Source organism: Sphaerodactylus townsendi, linkage group LG03, assembly GCF_021028975.2.
Source record: "Sphaerodactylus townsendi isolate TG3544 linkage group LG03, MPM_Stown_v2.3, whole genome shotgun sequence".
Taxonomy (NCBI): domain Eukaryota; kingdom Metazoa; phylum Chordata; class Lepidosauria; order Squamata; family Sphaerodactylidae; genus Sphaerodactylus; species Sphaerodactylus townsendi.
Window position 1 is genome coordinate 55,835,841 of NC_059427.1, and position 27,582 is coordinate 55,863,422.

The following is a 27,582-nucleotide window of genomic DNA, read 5'->3' on the forward strand; positions in this document are numbered from 1 at the left end:
GTTCACATGTGTTATGTGCCATCAAGTCACTTCTAACGTATGAATCAATGATGTTCAAAATATCATCTCATTAACACCATTGCTTAGTTCATGCAAACTGAGGACCGTGGCTCTCTTTTTTGGGTCAGTCCATCTCATGGTGGGTCTTCCTCTTTTCCTACTGTCTTCAATGTTTCCAAGCATTACTGTCTTTCCCAGTGTTTTCCAGTGAGTAAAGGACAGTAGCTTCAGTCATTTTAGCTTCTAGCAGCATGATTACCAGGTTAAGCTTTTCTAGGACTGCACTTTATCAGGTTGTGAAGGTGTTTAAGGTGTGTTTGGTGTTTCCCATGTTAAAATTTTGCATGTTTTATATTTTTAAAAAATGTCTGGGAAAAGGCTAGGCTGAAAAGCTTTTTCCTTGGGTTGGGTTTTTATGTGTGCAAAAGGGTTGAGGGAATATTCAAACATTAAAGATAGATCAAATAACTTAGAAGTATAATCATTCATTAACATTTCTTAGAGGTCAACATAATTTATTCCATCATTTAAAAGAGCTGATAATATATTTATTATTATTATTATTATTATTATTATTATTATTATTATTATTATTATTATTATTATTATTATTATTATTTATTGGGTTTATAGACCGCCCTCCCCGGAGGGCTCAGGGCAGTGTACAGTACAGATAGAGCACAATCAATTTAAAATACAATAAATATGAATTAAGATGGCTCTAATAAAAATAAACCCTACCCCATTAAAATGCAGCTTATAAAATTAATATTAATGTTAGAAAAAAGTATGTACTATACGGTACATAAAAGTATGTACATAAAGAAAAAAGTGTGTACGGTATATAAAATATGGGGGTGTCATTTTGTACTTTTGCCCACCTTTAAAAAAAATGTAGATCCAGCTTTGCCTGGAAGTATCCACTTCCTCCTACCTATGAAAACCATGCTTAACAACAGCAAAGCAACATGACATAGAAAATTTTTTTAAAGTTCATAAGCACCTAGCCTTATTTATACTTGGATCATAGGTATTCTTTTTGTAATTCCTCCATTTATATAATAGAAAACTCATCCAAAACAATAAATTGCTATTTGGAGGAAAAAATGCCTCTTTAACAGCAGCTGCTCCAATTCTGTATGTAACATGGAGGAAGTGCAATTACATTACAAAGCAATTTCATAAATGACAATAGAGGGAAAATGCACTCCAGGGCTTGAATTTATACATAATAATTCATGTTATAATGCTGTCAGCCAACAACAGCTGTAAAGCTAAATTATGATAACATACATCCTCTTCTGCCCTGTCAGTTCCTTAACTGTTTAATGCAAAGCTGACAGTTAATGGATTATTTGGCAAAATGTTATCTCCTTCAAATAGAAGAATGTTCATCAAGACTACACTACCCTTGAAACACCAGAATCTGGGGAAAGTGGGGTCAAATTCATTCATTTATATTTATTTATTATTTGGTTTTATATACCGCCCTATCCCAAGAGCTCAGGGTGGTGTACAACACAAGTTTCAGCACAAAAGACAACCAGACCCAACCCCAAAAACAAGTGGAGCAAATGGCTAAATACAATAAATAATTTACAGATAAATAATACACAGGCTCCATTTGCTATAAACTATGAAACTAAAAATCCATTGAAACAACAATGAATACAGTAAAATACAGTAAAATGGCATCCAGCAAAATTCTCAATTTAAAACCCTCCCAGAGGGGAAAGAATGGTGGGTCCCATTGATGTTAAGGGATTCTTGGTACAATAAGAACAGGAGGGGGCACTGCACCCAGCAGCTGATTTCTCCAAAGGCCCGGTGGAACAACTTAGTCTTACAGGCCCTGCGGAATTCACCAAGATCCTGCAGGGCCCGGACAGCTGGAGGAAGAGTGTTCCACCAGGCCAGGGCCAGAGCTGTTAAGGCCCTGGCCTGCATGGAGGCCAGCCACATCATTGAGGGGCCAGGGACCACCAGCAAATTGGCCTCTGCCAAATGCAGAGGCCGAGTAGGGACATATGGGGTAATGCGGTCCTGAAGGTACGAGGGCCCCAGGCCGCGTAAGGCCTTAATGGATAGCACTTTGTACTTCTTCACACACTGAACCGAAACCCTAATAACTAAAACAAAAGAAGCGCTGAAGAGATCTCAGAAGGCATGTTCAGAGTCTGCCCTTCCTCCCAAGAACTCGGTGTACAGATTAACTATACACCAGTCTCAAATTTAGGTGTTTGAATTAAGTAAAAGTAACTTGTTTTACAAGGTTTAATTGATCTGCGGCTTGTAGAAGTAATGCCCTTCATCTTTTTTTTTTGCATACTTTGGCACAGTTTGAGGGTATAACACTGCTAAAATTCTAACTTTCATGGTTCACCCTTCATTCAACACATGCCTATTATAAATATCCAAAATTCCACTTTGGCAGAATTCCACCTTATTCCAATCAAAGAGATTTTGTTCAGTTTTGCCCATCAAATATAAAACTAGTATTATGTTATTTCTATCCTTTGTAACTTCAACATCCTCAGTCCACTCCTAATAATACAATTGCAATTATCCTGTTTTATTAGCAAATACATCCCCATCCCCCCCCCCCAAATGGCCTCTCTGTTTAGATAATTTACAACAGATTAGATCTTCCAGATATTTCTTATACAAATAAGTTACAGATCAGTGGAATGGAATGGAAATATGCAGACATGATTCTTGAAAATGGATATATGGTGGATTTATTTATCCCTCATTTATCAGAGCAAAAACATGCAAAGCTCTCAGGGGTGGAGGGAGTAGACAGTTCCACGACTCCTGGCTTTTTAACTAGGAAAAAAACCAGAATTATAATAATTCCTTTTCCCAGTCATGACCTCAGTCTTTTTTTTAAAGGAATATGTGCAGTAAAGTAGGTTTTAGAAGAATTTTTTATATAATTACAAAAAATGGAAAGATCCACCCTAATATTTTAGATTCCTCTGTATAGTTTCATAGTGATTCATCACAACTGTACTATAACGAAGCCCAAATACATGCATAAACAGAGACAACATGCATAAACTAGTTAGTCATCAAAGATTTTTTTAAAATTTCAGATGTCTCCCATAGCATGTCAAAATGGTCTACGAATCTTAATTTTTTCCCCAGTTGTGTCAAGCTGTGTAACCTATGTAACAAATGTATTCTCACCATTATGCGTGGGGGGGCCGAATATTTGAAAGTCTATAAATTTCAGTAGACACTGGCAGACAGCGAACACAATTATAACAGGGATATCATTTGTTCCTGGGGGAGGGGGCAAAGGCACTGACAAAAGAGCAAACTCCAACTTGTTCAGGAGTCCAAATTTAGACATCATAAAAAACTTTTTAAACCGATTGTTAAACTTTTTAACTGATTCCAGTCATGGTTCTGCTCATGAGCAGTGGAGAGGGAGTGAGGGACGCTGAGCCTGAGGATTTTAGGCTCATTAGCCTCACAAATAAATTACAGTTGATTTATAACATCTGAACACAACATTAGAACTCACGTCTTTCAGGGAGCCACTACTCACAATCAGGGGTTTAGGGAGAGCTATTCATGCAGGACACAATTCAACCATATCAGTTTAACACTCCCACTGAAGTCAACAGAAGTGAAAGGAGTTCACTTCAGGTTGGTCACACCCATAGCCTCTAACTGAATGTATACCAAAAACCGTTGCCAAGAGTGTGTGCAAAGTGCCATCAAGTCACAGACTTTGACTTACAAAAGCTATACCCTGAAAATCTGGTGGTTTTTAAGGTGCTATTGGACTTGCTTGAAAAGGAAAGTTAGGGCCTTTCTGAAAGAAAGATCTTGTTGCAAATCTTGTGGCAAATCCTAATGTACTCCTGTTCATCTAGATGACATTCCAATATATGTATGAGCACAGGAATACTCTATAAGATAAACACATTTATTTATTTATTTATTTATTTATTTGTTTGTTTGTTTGTTTGTTTGTTTGTTTGTCTTGTATACCGCCCTCCCCTTGAGGGCCCAGGGCGGTTCACAACAAGGTTAAAACATACCTTAAAAATAATTTAAATCTCAATTACATAAAAACAGAACCCATTATAAAATGTGGATGGCGTCCGGCTGCCCCCCTCCCTGCTTTTTGTGCCCACGGGAGGCCAGATGACATGGTAGTTATATTTTTAACCAGGTTGGCCAAATGCTTGGTGGAACAAGGTCCCTTCCGATCTTGCAGGCCCTCTCTTGGCGGAAACCTCCTTGTAAAGTCCACTTGAGGACCCTGATCTCCCTAGGAGCCTGTTCCACACCAGGTAGAGGGGCTCCAAGGGCTTCGAAGAAAAGGCCCTGCCCCTCGTGGAGGCCAGCTTGATCATTGTTTCATGTTGCAAGTAGTGAGTGTTCTCCATTTCCATTTATTTTTAAGATTTAGATGTTTATATTCAGAGATGTTCATGGACTGAGCACATACAGAGCAATGAACACATTTTTAATATCCAATAATGGGATCTGTTGTACAAAAAACAGCTATCTTCCCCAAGATTTGCATGTTGTATCTGACTTTAAGATCAAAAAGAGAACATTATTTGAATGCTCTATAAAAAAAGATGCAGTATCAAGATCATACTTTAGTTTTAATGAGAGAATTGCCATGAGAAATAATATTGAAAAGGAAGGATTACAAATTTCCTACAGATTCTTTAAAAAAGAAGATACTCTTCAGATGACAACAAACTGAAAGGTGGAGTTTTACTTTCAATGGAACTTATCAGAAAATTACAGATTTCCAGGAAGCACAGAAGTTCTCTAAAAATAAGAAAGATTTGTAGGCAATCTGAGTGTCTTATCTTCTTTTTCTTGCTCTCTCTGACTTTACTAGGTAGAGAGTATTGTAACACCAAGAATTTAAATCTGAAGCTGTTTAAGAGATAGATATAAGATATGGATGAAAGAGAGGGGAAATGACGTAGATTATTGATGTGCAATTATTAATTATATTAGAGATTAATAAGTAGACATGCAAAGGTTTGTGAACATACTGGGTTATATAAATATTTAAGTGATAAGTAAATAGGTAGAGAAACTTAGAATTAAGTAAAGAGGTAAGATTCTACTTTTTCTAGACTTTTACAGATATGTAGTTATGCAAATGATATGATGTTATTTAAAAATAAAAGCTGGTGTAAGAATATATCTGATTAGATTTTAGTGATACTATGAATAAGGTGAAGACAAGATGGGAACCATTTAGTTTTTCTTTTTACTGATCTTTCTATTTTAAATGTCACTGAACGAGATATTTGAAAGTTTCAGGGGAATTAGGCTGACAACTATGTATTCCAACCTTTCTCTTATAGGGTGGCTGATATACCATCTGTGTAGTGTTGACCAGTAAGAGGCCCAAGTCTAGCTGCACCCTCATAGTACAAACCTGTTCCTTTACTTGGAATTCTACCCCTTCCAGAACAGAAGATATCCCAATTCCTGAGTCATAGGCCGTTTCCGCACGGGCGAAATATGACGTCATGGAAACGGGAAAAGAAACGTCAGAGCGAGAGCGTTCGCATGCATAGCGGCGGAGGTGCGCAGTTGCGCCGTCGTGAAAACGCTTAATCGGCGAAAGACGCCGTATTCAAAAACCGCTTTGAAGAGCTCTTTTTCCACATGTGACGCACCGACGCCGCAGTCGTGCGAACCGCCACCACAGAGCCGTTCTCAACAATGGCGAATGCCAAAAGGCCAAGCTTGGTCACCGTCCCCCCCCACACACACACGTTTGTCCCTGGTGATTTCCCTGCATGGTCAAGCACCTTTCCCAGATCCATGTCGCCTGTGCAGATGGTGGCTGCCCATACACACTCTGGTCTCACAGGTAACATGAACTGGGACTGACAGTAGCTGGGAGGGGAGGCAATGACAGATGGGGGACGGGCAGGACATCAGGGCAGTCACATCAGCCAATCGCGCTGCTTCGCGAGTGCGCAGCCGCAGCGTGAAGGCGAGAGGCGCCGCTTCACTTAGCGCTTCCGTGCGAACCGTCACATTTCTGCGGGGCTCCTGACGCATGCAGCTCCGCCTGTCTGTGCGAACGTTTTTCGCGGATGCGTTGCTATTTACGACGTCATCGCGTCGCTCCTTTTGTCCGTGCGGAAACGGCCATACTTTAACCCATCAGTAGTGCCTCTGTTTTGTTGGATTTAAGCTTCAGTTTATTATTCTTCATCCACACCAAAACTGCTCCCAGGTACAAGTTAAAGATTTCAACAAATTCCCTGGAATTTGTTGGAAGTGCTCAGAATCATCTATTGGTGGCAACTCACTCCCAATCTCTGGTTGACTCAACCAGCAGTTTGAACTAGATAATGAAAAACACAGAGGCCCTGTAGGTCAGAAGCCAAGGAGCAGAGTAGCAGTCCCCACCACACTCTGACACCTACTGGCAAGATAGGAATGAAACCACTGAAATACAGTGCCTCTCAGGCCTGGCCAGGAAAGGCTGCCCAGAAGCAAACTGCAGTCAATGGTATGAAAAGCTACCAATGGTATGAAAAGACATTGAGGAGATTTACCAAGGTCACACACCCCTGTTCATGTCTTTGTACAGGTCATCCACCAGAGTGACCAAGGCCATTTCAGTCATATAAACAGGCCTGACAGATTGGAATGGATCCAGTTTAGACTGGAGTAACTTGGCAGAAGATCACACAGTAAGGAACATAATATTTCAATCATGTTTCAGCACTACCTTCAGATATTTATGGGTAATAATGTGGAATAGAATTTATATAATTTCAAGTTATGAACCTACTTTAATGTATTGATTTACTTCATTTATCATTTATATTACATAAGGTGCCCTCTGTGTAGTATAAATCATACAAATGGACTTAAACGGAGGGAGAAAATTCTCTACAGTGTTCTTCTAATCCAAATGTACAATGTTCTGTTGATTAATTATATACAACTCCCTATTACAGATGGAATTAGGAGTTGTAGTAAGTAAAAAAAAAGTAAAGGCAATCCCCTGTACAAGCCTCAAGTCACTACTGACCCATGGGGTGACATCATATCACAATGTGTACTAGGTGGACTATTTTTATGGGGTGGTTTGCAATTGCGTTCCTCAGTCATCAACACTTTACCACTAGCAAGTTGGGTACTCATTTAATGTACTTCAAAAGGATGGAAGGCTGAAGTTTACCATTCTGTACCATAGAGCTCCTGCAGTAAGTAATACATATCCAAAACACAAAAATGTGGTCCTAAGTGCCTTGAAAATTATTTATAAAGTTGTGAAATTCAGATTTTAGAGTTTGAATGACAATCTTCTGTGATTTTTTCTTTTTAAAAAATATTTAACTTTAAAACAATGCAATCACAGGAAAAGAGTTTTCCCTCCCCATAATATCACTTGTGCCATTGCACAACCTCCTTAATTTTCCTCTTTGACCCTTTAACAGCTGCTAGTTTCCCACTTCTCATTTCCTGGAGAACCAGAGAGAGAAAGAGTGGCCGCAAATAAGCATGGCTGCTATTGCCGGACAGAGTAGAGCATGGAAGGAACGCTGGGTGACGTCACGGTGGTGTGGCATCACCAGAAGCGGGCACCTTATAAGGCGCTGCTCAGCCACACCCCTTCCTTTTTGGCATGGCCAGGGGCAAGCTTTCCACCCACCTCTCCCTAATTGGATATTGTTAATGCATGTGTTCTTTGTCATAGTCAGATGAGTGGGTTGTGTATGGGAACTGATCTGGTAGGGAGGGGAGCTGAGGAGATACCCCTCTTTGGGGAAACCTCCATAAGAGGCTTAAGGGGTGGAGCAAGCCATGGGTCGGGACACCGGGCAAGGGCTACTGAGGCTTGCACCCCTTAGCAGTAAACAGATCTTCAGCATGTGGCCTTCTGCCCAGCTGAGTTCCACTACTGCAACAAAAGGTTTACATTTTCCTCCAATAAGCAGGATGGAGGAAAAGCTTACTGGGGGACAGCACTTGGGGTGCCCAGTGTACAGATCAGATCCAACGCTGCACCTCATACTTCTTTGCATATTTGTCAATAAATGGTTTAGCTATGATCAAAACTATTCCCACATATATAGATATTGAGTGTTTTGTCCGGGGACCCTGAGCAAGACTGGTCCCACCCTCGGTTGGCAACAGGATTTTCTTCCATCTACATGCCTCTACTTATGCTCATAAACTCAGCATTCCATGGTAGCATGAAAGTAACATGGCATTCTGCCCATTTATACATTTAACACTAAGGCTTACATGAAGAATAATTTTTGTCTCCTCATTATAAGCAAAATCAAACTAAATTAATGGTAACAGAAGAATAAAGTCTTTGACTTTGGAGGAGGAACCTACTTGTGGCTTGTGGTCAAACTTTTCAATTGCAGCACTTCTTTGTTTCTAACTCCTCTCTGAGTTATTTCTGTTTTGCCTATTGTCCAGAGAGCCTGAAAAGTTAACTTTTTTGAGGATACTTGCTTAATTATTTTGGAACTGCTCCTGTGTATCCAAGGTTTGGACTAAAATAGACTTGCTTTTCACCTGCATTCTGGGCATACAGAAACTCTTTTCACAATCTGAGCTATGGAAAAAAAATTCTCCTAAACTGGTAATTTAGCCTGTAAATTGCATAAATCAAACACAGGAAAGATGACAGCAAAACAACTCAAATGTATTCTAAAGTAAACAGGAAGGGAAATAGAAACACTGACAAAGGAAGAAAAAAGTAAATTAATGAACTGGAACAATACACATTTTCACATCCCTAGCTGAAAGTCAGTCTTGGTGGCACTTCACCAGCTTACTTGTCCCCAGGCAATAGACTGTAGCTGGACATGATAGATAGAGATAAAATAAGATGTTTGTATTGGGACAGGCTATTGGAGCCCTGGGATCATTGGTAGTTGTCATTTTATATTTCAGGGCCCTCCAGGGGTAGGGCGGAATATAAATCCCAATAATAAATAAATAAATATCACTTATCTGATTTCACTGCTATTGTTTTACCTATTCAGTTCACTTTTAAATACACTCTTATATTTATGTTAGCAGAAGTGTTCCTCTTGAAATCTGTCTCTCTTTATAACAGAATGTCAACATGCCAAATATGTGCCGAGTAAGAATTTGGTAAACAGTAAAGATGAGCCAAGGGAAGCTTATGTTGGCCCTACAAATAATGGCAATATTATGCACTAATGAAGGGGAAAATTGAATGTAGAATTCTTTCACAGAGAACTGAGACTCAACTCTCTTATGAAAGTGCTGATGTCATTTCTCAGCAACAACCTTTCTTTCTTTTTTTCCCCTGCTAAATAATTTTTATTTAAACGTTTTCAAAACTTATGATCACAATTAACACACATTTTAAGTCACATTGTAAGCTACAGTTCACATATTTACATCCTTATAAAATGACAGATCCAAATAAGTTAAAAATACATAAAATGAATTTCTTTCTAGGAGGACCTTTCTTTCAATCCAGTCTCTGCACTGCTACTTCACCCATTACTTTTGTGGTCTTCCCAGATGAAATATATTGTATAACAACTACCCAAGAGGACACTGATTCATACTGGTTTTCATACTACCCATTCCATGTTCTTTAGCAGGGCTAGCATCCATTGAAACTGCAAGATCAAACCTAATAAAAATGGGAAAGGACCATTGTTTTTCAGCCCGAGAATCTTCTCTGTTGTGCTATGCCTGACCCATTAAAGTTCACTTCTTCAGTACAGAATAAAGTGTTGTTCCTTCTATGTAGAAGAAAGTCCAAAACTAGACATTCAGAAAAAAAGATGTGGGAAAGGTGGAAGCTACACTTAAGTTGTAACTTTATGGTACCTTCGGTTTGGAAGGTTGGGAGGAGGGAATGAAGGGAATGAATCTTTAAGAACAAGAAGTGCTGAAATGTTTACACATTGAACAAAACATCCTTCCTTCTTCCTCTGCTCCCTGCAGCAGTAGTTTTTGGTGTACAGTGACTTGGGAGGTCCATATCCAATGAATTTGTTAATGGAGAGAGAAGTAACTGGTCACATCCCACCCTCCAGTCTTTGGAATGCATGGAAAATTAGTAAAATCTGGGTTGCTCATGCTGCTGAATTAGGGACATAATAAACAAGGCAAAAAGCAAAGGGTCACCCACAAAAAACAAAAAATGATATAAGGGTTCTTATTCAACTCTCCCACCCCCAAGATTTATAATAGCAATAGAATTTGGGGCAAGAACCTAGAGGCTGTTTTTAGGAAGACATACCAGGTCTTCAAGTAGTACATTGTGTGACTGTTATTAGTAGTTTAAAGGGGGCTCTGCCAAAACTATACAGTTACTCATGCTCCTCTCTCTTGCTAGCCCTTCTAATTTGCCACTTTAAAAAAATGATCCAAAGTAAAATATATATTTTTATTTAGGATTGATTATCTTCCTTTGTTAACTCAGTGCAGAATTCAGTTTGGGGCAGTTACATCAGTGGCACAAGAACCTGTTAGGGTTTTTTTAAAAAAAGTTTATTCTGAATTACCTCTCTTTTATGGAAATCATTATGTTTTTATAATTAAATGTTAGCTGGCTAAGTGACTATGACTGGTCAGAAAAATAGGTGATAAAGTTTCCAAATAAATAAATAAGCTGCTATTGTTATTATATGGTCGTCCTAGTACTACTAGTAGTAAAAATAAACATATTAATTATCCTTTTAACCAGGCTTTGAAGATATACATTTGAAAATACATAAGATTTAATGCATTCCCATCTGAGCAGACAAGACAGTTGGCTAAGGCAATATTAGACCCTACAGTAGAGACTGCTATCAAACCTGTTGCAGGGACTGTGTGTGTGTGTGTGTGTGTGTGTGTGTGTGTGTGTGTGTGTTTGTGTACTCTATATCTATATATATAGCACACACACACACACATATATATATAACTACTCTCTCTATATAGGGTAAAGGAAAGAGATTCCGGTCTTCTCTAGCAAACCTCTATAATTTCATCCCAACCTCATCACATTATCATCAATATACTTAACAGTTAACATGTCTTTGTATGTGCATACTTTAATCTGTAGATCAAAACCATGTATAGAGAACAGAGATTTTTTTTTCAAGAAACTTGGCTGTTTCCGCACGAAGGCGGAAACGGCCGGGTCGGCGTTTCCGACGCCGCCCTGACGATGCTGGGACCATCCGCACGAACGGTCCTGGGAACAGCCGGGCAGCCGGCGCCACGGAGCGCCGGCGCCCGGCCGACCTGGCATGTCACCGGAGCTCTCCCGGTATCGCCGAGGCTTTCTGGGGACACGCATACTCTGGCTCCCTTCGCCTGCTCCAGCGGCGCAGAGGCAGAGGCATGTCCCCAGGCTCGCGGCGCGCCGGAGGCCCGCTGGTTCGACAAGCCTGTAAAGTGCCGGGTGGGGGAGGCGTCGTGATGCCACTGCCGTTCGCTCGGCAGTGGCTTCACGGTGGCGTTTCCCCAAAAAGAGCGCTTCCCAGCGCTCTGGGGAAACGCCGGCTTCAGGCCGGGCGGGCGGCACGAGGGCGGCGCGGCTGCGTTGCAGCTGCGCCCCCCGTGCGAATGGCGGCCTGGAGACGGCGTTTTTGCCGTCTCCAGGTCGCCATTTAATGCCCGTGTGGAAATGGCCCAAGGGACCCTTTCTCAGGTTTACAAAATCTGAGGTTGGAAAACATGATGAGGGAGGACAGAGAAACAAGTTATATAAACTTACCAGCTGGGGGAGGAGAGGAGAAGTCAGGCAACCTCTCATGCTTTGATTCAGCTCAACCTCACCTTTCTTCTGGAGAACAGCATTCCAGGTAGAGCAGCAAGAGTGACTTTTGAGGAAGGCGGCTCATAGCCCCAAACAAAGGTCCATCTGGCCACCCCCTTCCAAAGGACAGAGGAAGATCAAAGGAGAACAGCCTGCCTGTCCCAGCCACCCCCACCAAGGCCAAGTACACCTCCAGTTGTCTAGGTGCTACCTTCCACACTTTAGGTGGGATTTGGTCTGATCAGGCACTGGCTTTCTTGACTTACATCAAGTGGGTTCTGGCCAGACCAAGCACCAGCTGCCTCACCTTACATCATATAGGTCAGGCTGGGGTCTGGCCCCCTGGCCCAGGTCTCATGGAGCTTGGATGAGCTGGCAAACAGCTCTCCTGTCTCAGCTAATGTGGGGTTTGAACAGTCCACCTGCCAGCTCCCTGGCCTGATGCAGGATTTGGATGAGCCAGGCAGCTGGGGCTTGCTTGCCTTTCATGGGGTTTGGGTTAGGGTTGGGCTATCAGGCAACTTGCCTGGTTCCCCTTGTGGAAAAAGTTGCCATATTTTTTATTCTTTCTGATATCTGTGCTGATTTTTTCAGCCACTTATTCTGTTCCCTTGCTTAATTCATGTGTATACTCCAGGTTAATTTCCCAAATAAACGAGCAAGTAGATCAGCCTTCCTGGGTCAGCTTTATTTGCAGTACATCTGCCCTGTCCAGCATGTTATCTTTGAAAGTAGCCAATACTTGATTAAATTAGCAGGCACTGGAGTGCCCTAATAGCATATTCCACTTCTTATCACTTCCTCCCAGCTGTTTAAATATAACTACGTCTTTTGCCAATATTACCTACTCTAGACTTCTATCATAAATAGTTCTGTAATGCTGGCAAATTTTGCCACTTCATTTGCTTCATCTTTTTCTAGGTTAATATGTTAAAACAGCACAAATCTCTATACAGATAGTCAGAATCTCTCTCTATCCACCCCAGTGTAGCTTTTTCTACTTTGAAAATCTGTCCATTTCAGCCTTATCTATAGTGAACCAGAGAAAATCCATTAAAGCTTTCCTGAACACAAGTTGCATCAACTAATCATTTCTCAGCTGCTTTTGAATACTCAGAGGCAGTAATGATAGCTAATGAGCAATGGTGAGACTCCTTGCCAATCATTACTTTAAACTTCTTTTTAAAAAGATGCATACTTAATTCTACACCAACACTTTACATATATCATGGGGCAAATAATGTAAGAACTAAAGAACAAAAAGTGAAGCAAGAAAAAATTGGGAGTAAAATGTTCTATAATTTATAAGAAAACACTTTATATATTTATTAGTGCTAAGACAACATACACATATACTATTTCATTTTCTAAAACAAAGATTCTCCCTTCATTGCAAGCCCAAACAGGGGAAATATCCACATAAACATTATGTATTAAAGTTTTATCACAGGGAGTGAACTCACGAACAGTCATAGATATTTAGCATGATTCAGAAAAACCAAGCCGTGTAAGGAAATACCATGATTGCCATCACCCACATCCAGTGCAGGTAGGGTTTCCCGCTGCTGCTTTGATTGGGTTTGATTGAGCACATTTTACAATAGAGTTTGCAGCAATTCCTACAGAGGTGCAACATCACTTCCAGATTGCTGATGACCACGCCCCATGTCCCCTCACCCCTAATCTCCCACTGGTTGTTATATCTGGCAACTCCAGGGAACATGCTTTCTTAGTGCATTGGGCCATGCAGACAAAACCATACTATGTATGATAGTGAAGAAGGACAGACACCCAAGTGTTACGCAAAATTATTATTGGAAGGTTACCTGAAGGGAAACAGCAAGATGAGAAAGGGTCAAGCTGCCCCTCCACCTTGCTTAAAGTTTGCAACATCTAAGGGTATTTTTGACATTTAAAAAGTTTAGCAGAAAGTTATACTAATTGTATGGAACATACAATTTGTCCCTAAACATATTTTTTGAATTCTTTCTATGGCCAATTTGATACCAAACAAATTCAGTTTGAATCCATCAGGAATTCAAAAGTGTGCATGTGCCAAAACTGAACTTCTAAAAAGACTGGTAGCCAATAACAGGTCACTAAGGACTATTTAGCCAAAATTTCATTTATTTATTTTATTTTATTTATTTATTTATTGTTTAAACTTTTATACCGCCCCATCCCCGAAGGGCTCTGGGCGGTGTACAGTATGAATACAATATTAATACAAATAAATAACTAAAACCATTAAAACAGCGGTAACAACAATAAGAACAATAATAATAGAGGCGTCCGACTAACCCCATTTTTTAAAAAATTCTCCCCGGAGGAGGAGGACAGGTCCCAAGATGACGAGGCCCAGATGCCAAAAGAGGTCTAACTGGGGAAGCCATTCAGCTGCTGGAGCCCTCCATAAAGCGCCAGGTGGAACAGCTCCGTCTTACAGGCCCTGTATGGAATCTCATTTGGAGGTCCCGCCGCAGAGGCCCTGACGAGCCGGAGGGAGAGGTGTTCCACCAGGCCGGGGCCAGAGCCGTAAAAGCCCTGGTCCGTGTGGAGGCCAGCCCGCATCATTGAGGGGCCAGGGACCACTAATAAATTGGCCTCCACAGAACGGAGAGGCCGTGCAGGGACATATGGGGTGATGCGGTCTCGAAGATCCCCGAGGGTCCCAGGTCACGTAAGGCCTTGAAGGTCAGCACCAGCACCTTGGAAATGATTCCGGAACTCTACTGGGAGCCACAATGCAGCCATGGCGTAGCACAGGCTGAATATATGATCATAAATGGAGCTGCCTACTGTGAGCAAACAGCGCTGCTGCATGCTGAACCAGTTTTAGTCTCTCGAATCAGACGCGAAGGGAAGGCCCTACGTAGAGCGAAGTTACAATAGTCCCTAACCTGGACCGGTGACCGTTGCATGGATCACAGTGGCTAGGTCCGCCGGGAGAGGAAAGGAGCCAACCGGTCGGGCCTGGCGGAGATGGAAGAAAGCAACCCGGGTTATATGGGAGCCCACCTGGGTCTCCACTGAAAGAGACGTAATCCAGGTGGACCCCCCCAGGTTGGGCGCAGACGGAGGGGGGGTCGGCGCCAATGTGACCCTCAGGCCATCACCGGGCGGCTGGAAAATCCTGTCACTCCCCCCCTCGGCCAAGCCAAAGGATCTCCGTCTTCAATGGGTTCAGTTTCTTAACCTGCTCTGCCGCATAATCCAACCAGCAACCGCGCCTCCAAACAATGCTGGAGAGCCGCGGCGGGCGGCGACCGCTTCGCCCTCCATCAACAGAATGAGCTGAGTGTCATCAAGCGCACTGGTGACAAGAATCAGCCCAAAACTCCGCACCAGTTGAGCAAGGGGTCGCGATATAGATATTAAATAGCAGCGGGGATAGTAAGGCCCCTGGGGTACACCGCAGATCAGCGGGCACTTCCTGGAGGCCTGATCCCCACACCTCACTTGCTGACTTCGACCCGAGAAACGAGGGCAATCCACTGAAGGACGGTGCCTCGCACCTTATACGGAGGCGGCCAGGCGGTGGGTCAAAAGGTCATGATCGAAATCCACGTCAAACGCTGCGTGTAAGATCTAACAATACCAGCGAAGCGCCGATCTGCCTCGGTCAAGCTGAATCACGGAGTGTATCTGTGGACGGCGACGGTGAACAGTCTCCGGCCCCATGCCCAGCACGAAAGCCGGACTGGAAGGGGTCGAAAGCCGATGCGTCATCCAGAAAGCCTTGAAGCTGCTCCAGCACCACTCTCTCAATTACCTTCCCCAGAAACGAAAGATTCGAAACGGGGCGGTAATTGGCCAGATCTCTCGGATCTAACGATGGTCTTTTTAAGAGTGGGCGGACCACTGCCTCCTTCAACCCATCTGGGAAGACTCCTTGCTCAAGGGAGCCATTGATGATACTCAACAGATGGGGTCGTAGCTCCACCCTGCAAGTTTTTACTAGCCAGGAGGGGCACGGATCCAGAGGACAGGTAGTAGGTCTAACAGCAGCCAAGGTCCTGTCAACAGCGGCTTCGGAGAGCAGGGAAAACTGGGCCAAACAAGGGCCCGAAGACGGCAAGGGAGCCTCTAGTTCACTAATTGTCGTCAACGTGGAGGGAAGGTCCTGGCGGAGCGATGCAACCTTATCCGCAAAAAAGCTCATAAAAGCCTCACAGCTAATACTCAATTGTGAATTTGTGGACCTCTCCGACAGGGAGGTTAAGGACCGAATTATACGAAATAATTGTGCTGGGCGGGAGCTAGCGGATGCGAGAGAAGAGGAGAAGCAGCCTCTTCGCCTTCTCGGCCGCCACCTCATAGGCTTTCACAAACGCCCTATAAGATGTTCGCACAGCCTCGGCTACCAGATTTCCTCCACACTCGCTTCTAGACGCTCTGGCACTGGCCATAATGGGCGCAGCTCCTCTGTATACCATGGAGAGCGCCGAGAACGGGGGCGTAGAGGACGCCGGGGGGCAACAATCTCGATGGCATCGGAGAGCCGGGAATTCCAGTCCTCCACCTGCTCATCGAGTGTGCCGGCGGGTTCAGGGTCCCGCAGAGCATTCAGGAAACCAAGTGGATCCATAAGCCCCCCACGGGCGGGCATAAACCAGCCCGTCAGCCTAGACAGGGGTGTTGAGGCTGCAGTCCACCCGGACCTTCAGGGCATAATGGTCGGACCATGGCACTCTGTTAACAACAGAGGATATGACCAAATTCACCCCCCAATTGAAGACCAAATCCAGCGTATGCCCGGCCTCATGAGTGGGGCCAGAGTTTACTAAGGAGAGGCCTAGTGTCGCCATGGAGGACACCAGCTCCGTGGCCGCCGAGCATGAGGCGGCATCGACATGGACGTTGAAGTCACCCAAGACGATAAGTCTGGGGAACCGCAACGCCCAGTCTGACACCACCTCCAGCAGCCGCGGCAGGCCGTCTCCCGGCGCGCTAGGCGACCGGTACACCAGAAGAACGGCCAGTCTCTCCAAGGCCAACCACTCGAGGCCGACACATTCTATGCCGGCGATCTCCGGGACGGGGACCGCCCTGAAGGGAATAGACTCACGGATGAACACAGCCACTCCACCCCCCCGGCCCTGTGTTCGCGATCGGTGGAGGCACGCGAAACCCCACCCCTATTATACCCCACATCCCTTTCTAGTGAGGAGTCAAGGGGGCTTACATCATTAACCTCTCTTCCTTTTTTAAAAATGCCACAATTATTTATTAATGATTTATAATATTTTTGACTGATTTACTGTGAATGCATTGGTTCTTATGCAACTGGTGGGTTTTTTCAGTCCCTTTTTTTTAAAAAAATGGCAATTGCTGGCCTCATTGCAGAGATTTAATGTACATGTCCTCTTATATCTATACAACAAAAAGGGATAGAGAATTTTTTAAAAGGCTGAGAATTCAATTAACATGGTAGATCATAGAAATGCATCATTAGAATTTTACTGTGCATCAGTGCAATTTCAAAAAGTCCTCTGGTTGTATGGAGATAGCAACCAAGTTAAACAAAGACTGGCGACATAAATCTGTGACATAGAAAAAGGGAATAGAACTCAGTTGGGCTGTGTGAGAGGGTCATGCTTGTAAAACTAAGAGCCACTCTGCATGGGCCTTTAAAAGTGGCCTATAGCTGCTATTTAAAGCACATGGGGAACATCACATGATTCCGTCCCCCACAGTGAAGCACAGCTGCATTTTTCTGCCCAAGGAAGATTTTCTCAAGAATTTTGAAAAATCCACCTGCAAGCTGCAGCCATGCGAAGGGCCCAGCAGCAGTTGGGATTGTTGCTCTGGGGCAACATGGCCTACACTCTCACATATGGTGTGCAGGACCACACATGCCACAACAAGATGACATTTTCAGGCATGACCTCGAGCCTTGCCAGAAGGCACTACCATTTCGCTTTCAGTTGCCAAACACCGGGCTCCACCACATTTATGGCCTGGCAAAGTCTCAGGTTGAACTGGGTCTCCATGACATTGTGTGGAAGGGCTTATGACTTAACTAGCCACTTGCTCACCTTCATGGGGAAGGTGCCATCTGTGAGAACCAGGGATGGGATGGAGACCCCATCAGTGGTTAGTGTGGGATTGCCGGGAATGTAAATGCCACTTTCTACGCTTTGACAGAAATGCAATTCCAGGAAGACAAAGGCATCATTGCTGCAGCCAGAGTGACCCATCTCTACATTGTAGAACCTGCCTCTGTGGTCACAGGTTGCCAGGAGCAGTATTAAGGAGACATTCTTGCAGACATTCTTTATTAACTGTCCTGGCACCCCTGGGTGGCAGATAGGGATGTGGCAGCAGTCTATGGCTCCAACACAGTGCGGGGAGCCAAGGTGTGCAAATCCAGCCATGACCAGCAGGGGGTGGGGGGGAAATGGAGGGAGAGGTGGAGGGTGTTCTGGCCTGGTTGGTGACCACTGCTGCAGCTGCCTCCCCCTTTCCTAGGGCATGACCCAAGCTCTGGGGGTAGAGCCACAGTGCCCACCTTGATATGCTGCGCAGACCAGAGAATCCACTTGCCTCCTCAGGGGCCAAACTGGACCACCCTGCTGAACATGACTACCTCTACTGCCATACAGAACTGTGACAAATTCTGCCACCATGGACAGGTCAAACCAAACTGGTGCTTCACCCCCCAGTAACTGTTGGTGCTTGCCAAGTACCAGAGGACTATGGCCACAAGCTTCTTGACTGGCACAGTGTGCTGCATGTTAGTGTCCTGGCACTCCAGGTGGGGTCTCAGGATCCATGCAAGGTGCCTTGATTATACCTTATGACAGATATGCTATTTTTGCAAATTTTGCTATTTTTGCAAAACAATTTTTTTTACAAAAAAACCAATTTATTTTCAGGAGCTTAAGATGAAAACACATTAAAGGAAGCACTAGCAAACTTCCAAAGCTTATGCCCTCTACCATGGAAGATCTTGGATTCTTAAGAAAGAAATGTCAGTCAATGGCACCTGGCTTCAGGAGATTTATTGATGCAAAAATCCTCCATAATGGCATGCAATCATGGGAAAGGAATTTTAAACTCCTTCCCTTGACTTATCATTAATTTTTATAATTGCATTTCCTAGGGAAGCAATCTTCTGATTTCAATAGTGGGAGGAAAATAAATGCAGCTAATGTATACTCTTTAACAGATAAAGTTTGTATTCTTGAAGGAACATCTTTGGCTCCAAGAGTCCTTGGGTTTCAGTCCCAGGGGAGTCATTAATTCTCTGAAGGCCAAAGGCAGGAGAAAAGGTTAATGTATTACTCAACATATTAATTTGCTCGGTATGTCACTTGGGTTATATTATAGTATTATTAATTTCTGTGGCAGGCAAAAAATCAGCCATGAAGCTCCAGATGTGCAGTTCACGCACACACCACTCTTCTCTTGAACATAATTTGATTGATTCACAAAAAGTCTTGTACGTAATATTCTCAAATCCATGGGAAACAGACTCTGCCTATGTGCCAGGAAACTAGTAAGGTCCCTAATGCAGTTCCACTATTGGCCCAAATAAACTGCTTAAAAAAAAAAACAAGCATGCAAAGTGCTTTGAACACTCTAAAGCATTTATAGAAATGTTTATAAATACCAGAACAGGCATAGCCTTTTTAAAAGCCAAACTACATATTGTATACAGTTACATCAGTTGTAATCTTTAAAAAAAAAAAGAACCAAAGACTTTTTGCATTCTACAAGTTTCAGTGGAGGAAGGTTATGTGATGAGATGCTACCTAATCCTTTTCCATCTCATATTTTCTCTCTTGCAGATATATGTAAGGTGTAGATACTTTTCTCAGGGTGTGTGTGTGTGTGTGTTACTCTGCATATAAAAATGCAACTGGGAGGAAAACTTGAGGACAATACAGCGAGAGCAGAAAGAGTTGACAGACAGACAGGCAGAAGACTTTATTGGCATTATAAATTACAGTATTTAAAAAAGAACATTTATCAAAAGAGTAAAGTAGGCTCTCCTCATCTTCTTTTGTTTTTGGGCACAGCTTTTGAGGCTACTTTTAGCTTTCAAAAAAAGTTAGGAGAAATTATACTGATTGTGTAGAACAACTGAATGTTCTTTCAGCATGTTTGATATTGGAGTCTTTCCATAGTCCTCAGACGCTATCCACATCATAATATTTGTTATGTTCTCAAAATTTGGTTTTTCTAGGCAGATGCATCCAGGATCCTCTGTGAACAGCATTTTTTCACCAACCTTTTAACTTTAAATAGAAATTCCTGATCTTTGCCCACTGTAATCAGAATTACATAGAAACATGTGGCACCCTAAATACTTGTGTATCTATTGAGGCAAAGACTTTTATTACCGAGATCCCACTTTTCAAGCATAGGATAGGATGCATTCAGTCTTCAGAGTCACATATACACAAAGTTATAAACAGCAGAAGGGCAGGGGAGGGGAGAGCAGTTATTTCAGAGAGTGGACAAACATGATCAGACATGTTACATTACATTGCAGAGTACATATAAGAAGAAGACCCAGTCTGAACAATGAATAGTCCATACAGAGTGGGTGTGGATCATTCCCAACTCTTGATGAATATGCAAAGTAGGATAAATATGCACAGTGGAACTTGACCTTCACCCTAATTTCATTTTGAGTTATCAAATTTGCAGATTAAAAGCGGTTTATCACATTTTACCTGGAGCCCACCACTATAAGTTTCTTCTAAAGTAGTGTGACCTTTTTGTATATTATTGCATGTCCGGGGGGGGGGGGGTTGATATACACCTATTTTGAAGGCCAGGGAAAAGCTGCTGAGATGCAATAGAAGCCATAGTCCTGTTGCTTTTATACTATCAGATAGAGTTGTCAACCAGGAGATCTCCCAACATTACAACTGATCTGAAGGTTCCCTGGAGAAAGTGGTCACCTTGGAGGTGGATTCTATAGTATTATACCTTACTAAAGTCCCCCCCCTTTCCAAGCTCCAACCTCATCAGGCTCCACCCCCAAAATCTCCAGGTATGTCCCAATCCATATCTGGCAGCCCTGCTATTAGATTGCACTCATTAAGGACTGGAGGTAAAACCTTCTTCTGAGAAACTAATTGTGCCTTCTTACAGATCTATACTATTCGAATTCATCCCACTTTGCCAAATCATTGTTTGGAGTGGTCCACACCCCTTGAGTAAGTCATTGATTCTTGGGACTGCATCTTATTCTCATACATTCCACACAATGTAATATTACAAACCCTATGTGGGAAACAGCATTTTTTGACATCTCTTTGCCTTACTTCCCCTCCACCCCTTTGCCATTAGCAGCTTTGGTTACAAATTACTCTGCCAATGTAATATATTATGTATCTGGGTATGGCTCATGAAACCTTATGTTACATACATATTGAACATCAGAAATGTATGGGGGCCAAATGGCGCCCAGGGGCAAAAGCCATTCCAGGCAACCCCCCCCCCCCCCAATGCGCAGACCACCGCTTACCTGCAGCCCCTATTCCCAGCCCAGTAGCCGGGGCACCAGTTTCTCTCTTCTCTTCCTGGGGAGCTCAGTATTAGATTGCTATATACTGACACATAAGAGACACCCGGCGCGCACTCGTGCCACAAAGTCCACGAACTGCAAACAGGAGACAGGGAGGGAAAGCAAGCAAGCAAAACCCTGCAGGACTCATGGCAGTAGCTGTGCACGGAGTGCAATAGGCCTTTTACAGGCAGGGAGGCACAAAATACACGCTGCACATTCAACCAGTATATCCTATTGCAACCCAATCTCTGTGGGGAAAGTCCTTTCTCCCTGTCCTCTTCCAACTATAGCCCGTAAGCACGCGTGCGCATGCACACGCACACACACACACACACACACACACACACACACACAAACCCACCCGGGAGGGGGGGGGGTCCCTACCCCAACTTCTCCCACTACCCCACCTTCTCCCACTGGGACAGAGGTTGGGCATGCACAGTAAAGTGTTTTCAGAACAGCCCATCTGTGGATAAATAACTCCTCTGGATGTGCCTCCTGCTTGGAAGGAAAACAAAACAGTGACTCAGAATGATATGGTTATGGAGAATTCACTGGAATTGGGTTCTTAGGAACTCACATGAACCCTTAATACTTTCCCCCCCTCATACCTTATAAATTGACCTTTCCACATAGGAGAGGGGCCTTGATTCTGTGGTAGAGTAAATGTTCTGCCTACAGAAGATTCAAGTGAAATCCATGGCACCAGAGCTAGACGGGGCATTTAAAATGGACCTGCAGCAAGCCACGATCAGGGGTTCTTGTAGCACTACAAGCAAGCACTGCAGAGTCACTCAGCTTAGTAGCATCCCCAACAGGCACTGGCTCACCCATTGCCTCTTCAAGCAAACTGCTCTCAATTCCAGTGAAGGCAACATTTTGAAGGATCTGAGCTGATTGGCCTCTGAAGCACTGGCAAAGTTAGGCCTCAAGCAGTGGCCCACCAGAAAATTTCCCTGTAAGCTAAATGGCAGGTCCATTTCTGATGACATTACCTGTTAAACAGATCTGAGAAACTCTGCTAGACAGCTGCTTCAAGTTAGAACAGACAGCATGTTTTCTGTAACAGTCATTCTGCAAATGCATGACTGGTGGTGAGCTACAAAAATTAAGTAAACAATTAAGACCTTGTGAGTCCTTAATTGCATTGAGTCAGTGCATTAGAAGGTCAGACTAAGACTAGGAAGACCTTTTTCAAATCCCCATTGAACTATAATACTCATGGCTAGCCATGATCTCTAACCTCCTGCACAGGGTTGTTTTGACAATAAAACAGAGGAGGAAATAACTATGTATACTACCATGAGCTCCTTGGAGGAAGGGTAGTATAAAATGCAGAAAGGTAGAGTTCCTGACACACAGAAAGCTTTGTCCCTGTCTGAGTTACAGTTCATATACAATAAAATCCACACATCAGCAAAGCAATTCATATATATTTACTTAAATGGAAGAATTTCACCCCTTTGCTAATTATACCTTCCTGCATAATAACAATTTAGCCAGTAACTGAACTATTGTGAGTTTCCTGCCAGTCAAAGATCAAGTTTTCAATATAAACTTGTATTCTTTGTTACCAGAAGTGCTATGTTTTCAACTGGATTTGTGGGCTCAGTGTTACCCTGTTTTCAATCCAAGTCATGATTTTAAGTGTTTTCGGGAAAAGCAGTTAAGCAGGATTCCACCCATGCAGGTGCATAATTTGTGGCAAGACAGCTTGTGTCTGGAACAGAAATCAACTGCAATTAAAGTTTAAATACTTTGTTCTGAAACACAGACTGCAATTGCTCATTGTCTGGTATTAATGCTAACATGCATTCAGTTAAAAGGTATGACTTCATGCACAACAGTTAATTCTTTTTACTTGGCACATTTATCTGCTGTCATAACATTTGTGAATGACAGATTTTTTTTTAGAGCTATTGATGACAAAGATGGTGTCATTGGTTGGGTGCTACACTAGTGTTGCCAACCTCAAAGGTCATATCATGGCTTTGCACAAAACATTTTAACCACTTCACTGCCATTTAGTCAAAAAAGGTGTTTGCAGTCATAAATACTGCTAAATAAAAGGTATTTCCATATTCAGGAAAGGGATGGGTGTTCTCTGAAATGGATATCTATCTATCTATCTATCTATCTATCTATCTATCTATCTATCTATCTATCTATCTATCTATCTATCTATCTATCTATCTATCTATCTGATATAGATACACACACACAAACACAGCCATACCTCTTCTCTTGAGAATGTAGTTCTAAAGTTATTTCACAGCAGTGTAGGATGGTAACTTAGCCACATCACAGTATGTCTCAGAAATATGCCACTGCATCTAAGAAACTTGCCATCATGATTTCAGCATGACATTACTCCTTAAGCAGGAATGTGAGGACAAGGCGCTCTAACGAGTACAAAAGGGGAGAGAGCTTCTCCCTTGGTCTGACTGCTCTCTCAAGTCTCCTCCCCCCACCCCTGCCCCCCTGCCTTCTATATCTATTAAATACTGCCTTAACCTTTCCCCTCTCACAGGTGGCTATCAGTGTCTCCCACATAGAGGCAACCGAAATATTCACCGTGCAGAATATGAGACCCCCTTGAAGATATGCCAGCATGATATCCCTACTATATCAGCCAGCTGTCATATTGATGCAACCCTCATAATGGTACACTTTCATGCAAATGTAAACTTGCACAAAAGTGGAACAACACAGAACACAACAACATTTTATAGCAGCCACTCTGCTCCAATGAATGGTACTGTTAACCAAATAGTCTTGACTCCTGTTTCCTTGCAGGATTAAAGCATAATAGAGCAGTCTAAACACAAACTGCTGAGTTCTAGTGTAATTTGCTACATAAGATATAAGTATTAGGTAGATGACTATGCTGTTTCATGTCACAGGTGAATTCCGAAGTGTGGGTAACACCAGAGGGGATGAAGAGTGAAGTACAGAAGCTGGGAGGGGGTGGTGTCTTAAGCAGTGCCACTTTATCAGATTGGTACCTCACTCCCAGAAACAGAATGCCTGAGCACATAGAATGTCTGTTGAGACTACTGGCTGTTACTCATAATAGTCTCAGCCTCTTTTTTGGCTCTTTCCAGGTAACCCTTTAGCAAAGGTAGATACTGTTGGAATTTCCAGCCTTGTTTGCATGCAGTGGCATGCAAGCATGGAATTCTAAAGCAGCATGGAATTCTAAAGGTGACAGTTAAAATCTGTTGTTAGTGTTCTGCTCCCTCACTAGCTCACTGCCTGACTAAGTGAAAAGATGTTCTCTGTGCTTTGTAAACCAAATGCTATGTAAAAGTGCTCTGACAAAGAAATTGTATCACAACCAAACTGTAACAAACTATGAGATGCATGTAACTATATATTTGTGATACTTTGTTAATGTAAATACTGTATATGTTTTCTCTCTCAGTTAAGCAAAGTTCTCCTTATGAACTTCTGAGGTAAAACGGCTGGTCTTTTGAGAGATAACTATTCTAATTTGAAGTGCTGCACAATCCACATTTCTGCTCGTTACTCTGCTTGACAGGATTATATACACGAAATGTACCTGTTGCCCTTCAGATACAAGGATGGAGATTATTCACCATTAGTTCACTGTTCACTGCTGGAGTAATAAACCATACATGATAGAAAAGAGAAAGGCAAAAACAAGGGATGCTGTGATGATTACAGCGATACTTGACCAGCACTGTGATGGGTATATCAGAAGAAGTTATTGCACAAAATCGACAGCGATTAAAGCAGCCAACCAGAATGAACAGTTCATCCTCAGTGTAAAATATCAGATGTACCTGTGCACAAGACTCCTTCTGAGGTTATCTGGTCACAAGCCTGGGATCCCAGGCATGGTAAATCTATACTATTCCACAATGATGTGCTTTTCTCTCCATACTTTTTTTAAACATATGTATGACTAGTTTTGTCTTGAGGGCCAATGATTAGTTCCAGATATTCCATAGTATCTCCTTTCACTTTCGGCCCAAGTGACAGTGTGGCCTGCACATTTATGTCAAAAAAAACAAAAAAACATGTTAAGGTCTTGTCTCTGTTCTATTTTGTTTCTAATAGAATTGTTGTCAGTCAAAAAGTAAGGTTTGTGCTTCAGGTCTGTTTCTTTCATAGTGCTTTTCTCCAATGAGCCACTAGAGACCTAAAAGGAAAGAGGGTGGTTTTTTTTTTTGTAACTTTGCAACTGTGTCATGAAACTTATCCTAGGATCTAGGAGGTGTTATGTCATGAAAAAAAGTTCACTTTAGGGGAACAATTTCCGCCAGCAGAATTTGCACTTTGGTCTAAGAACAGCCATGGCAATTAATACAGTAATGAATTAAACAAAGGTGAGACTAGGCAGAATGAACATTTTTAGGGGATCCAAACTAGAAGAACGTTTCAGACTATTTAGATCCATGAATGTTCACGAGTTAAGGGTCTATTAGATGTGTATTTGACATATAGAAATATTTTGCACATAAATCTGAATGTCAAGGGGAAAGTTTTAATCCCATCTTCTCCCTGATAAGATAATTTTTGTGTGCCTGGAATGCTTTTTCTTGGGGAATCTTTCAAGCATATGACTGTATCTCAGAAACTACCATTTATGAGAACAAGTCCTCTGGATGAATCACTATTAGAATCTTGGGCCAAAATGTCTATGTAAATAAGACACAGCTTCTCTGTCAGACAGCGGTAGAGTGGAACGAGACAAATATACCACATGCATTGGAAACTGTCCCAAACACTGTGAGCCATCAGGGGTGGAAAAAACACTTGAGTTGCACAAAGCAGGCAAGATCAAGAGCATGCTGTATGAGTAGAAGACTCTCAGGCTATGACAATTTGAAGAGCCGAAGAGGACATAAGGACATTCCCAGAAATGAGCCACTACCATGACCCTACTGAAAACAGATCCAAAAACCCTCAATTATCCACATCATAGTTATGGGAGAGGAAATCTGTCTGTTTTCTATAACATGCAGGGCAAGACAATTGTTGATCTACCTCAGCCTGCTGTCATTTTATTTATTTCTCAAATGTATACTCAGTTAACTATACCCCCTCCCCCCCAGTAGATTATAGTAAGGGGACAAAATTATACAAATAGACGAAGTTATGTAGCTAAGATTGTCGGCAGGGGTAATTTAACGCAACGGTAGTAGAACTCATGGCAAGGAGAGAGTGGTGAAGTCTTCTTGCACACAACAGGAACTTTCTTCACTCATGGAAATAAACACTCTTCAAACATGTTCTTCTTTCCATAGGAAGGCCTTTACTTAATAAGTTGCAAGAATGTACAAGACTACTAATATAAACTATACAGAACACTTCTAATCTATATACAGCACACAGCTTTCTTTAAGCACACAGCTTACTTTTCAGACAGCTCATTACAGAAGAACAATATGCAGAGTAGGAGGTTACATATAAAGGTTCCCAACTCCAGCTCAGGCTCAGACTCAGACTCATACATTGGATACATTATCCTGCCTCAGCAACAAGCCCCCAATTGGTCCATGACTTTTCAACAATCCCTTCAAAGTTTACGCTTGCTACTTTCCTACTTTCCTAACTGTCACTTGAACTTTTCATGACTTATAACTTTATGATGCTTTCTGCTAATCTAGGAAGCTGAACATATCTCAGCCATCTTGTTTGTCAGCCATTTTACAAATCCTGACAAACAGGGGCGTAACGAGGCAGCCCTGGGCAAACTGTAGCCCTGGGCAAAACCTGAGTTGGATGCCCCCCCCCATGGGCGGCCACTCCACCACGACCAAATTTTCTTTTGCGCCAGGACATTGGTGCCTGCAGGGGGTGCAGTTTTAGACATATCAGCACCAAAATTTCAGCATATCATCAGGAGACTGTCCTTATGCTACTTGCCAAGTTTGGTGAGGTTTGGTTCAAGGAGTCCAAAGTTATGGACTCCCAAAGGGGGTGCCCCATCCCCCATTGTTTCCAATGGGAGCTAATAGGAGATGTGGGCTACAGTTTTGAGGGTCCATAACTTTGCCCCCCCTGAACCAAACTGCACCAAACTTGGGGGGTGCCATCATCTCCAGATGATACCCTGAAATTTGGTGCTGATACATCCAAAAATGCACCCCCTGCAGGAACATCCTAGAAATTTGCCCAAGAATCTTTGTTCTGCATTGAGTTTTCTGCACTGCTGTCAATGGGGGTTGCAGGCTGTGGGGGGCACATTTCTGAAGGCACAGTCTCAAAACTTTCAGGGTCTCATCAGAAGATTGCCCTAATGATACCCCCCCAAGTT

General features: G+C 42.7%; 1 protein-coding gene across 5 annotated transcripts in view; it reads right to left on the reverse strand.

Moving 5' to 3' along the window:
* CACNA2D3 (calcium voltage-gated channel auxiliary subunit alpha2delta 3) overlaps positions 1-27,582 on the reverse strand; it is a 707,732-nt gene that overhangs the window by 289,087 nt on the left and 391,063 nt on the right. The gene's annotated exons all lie outside the window — the stretch shown is intronic.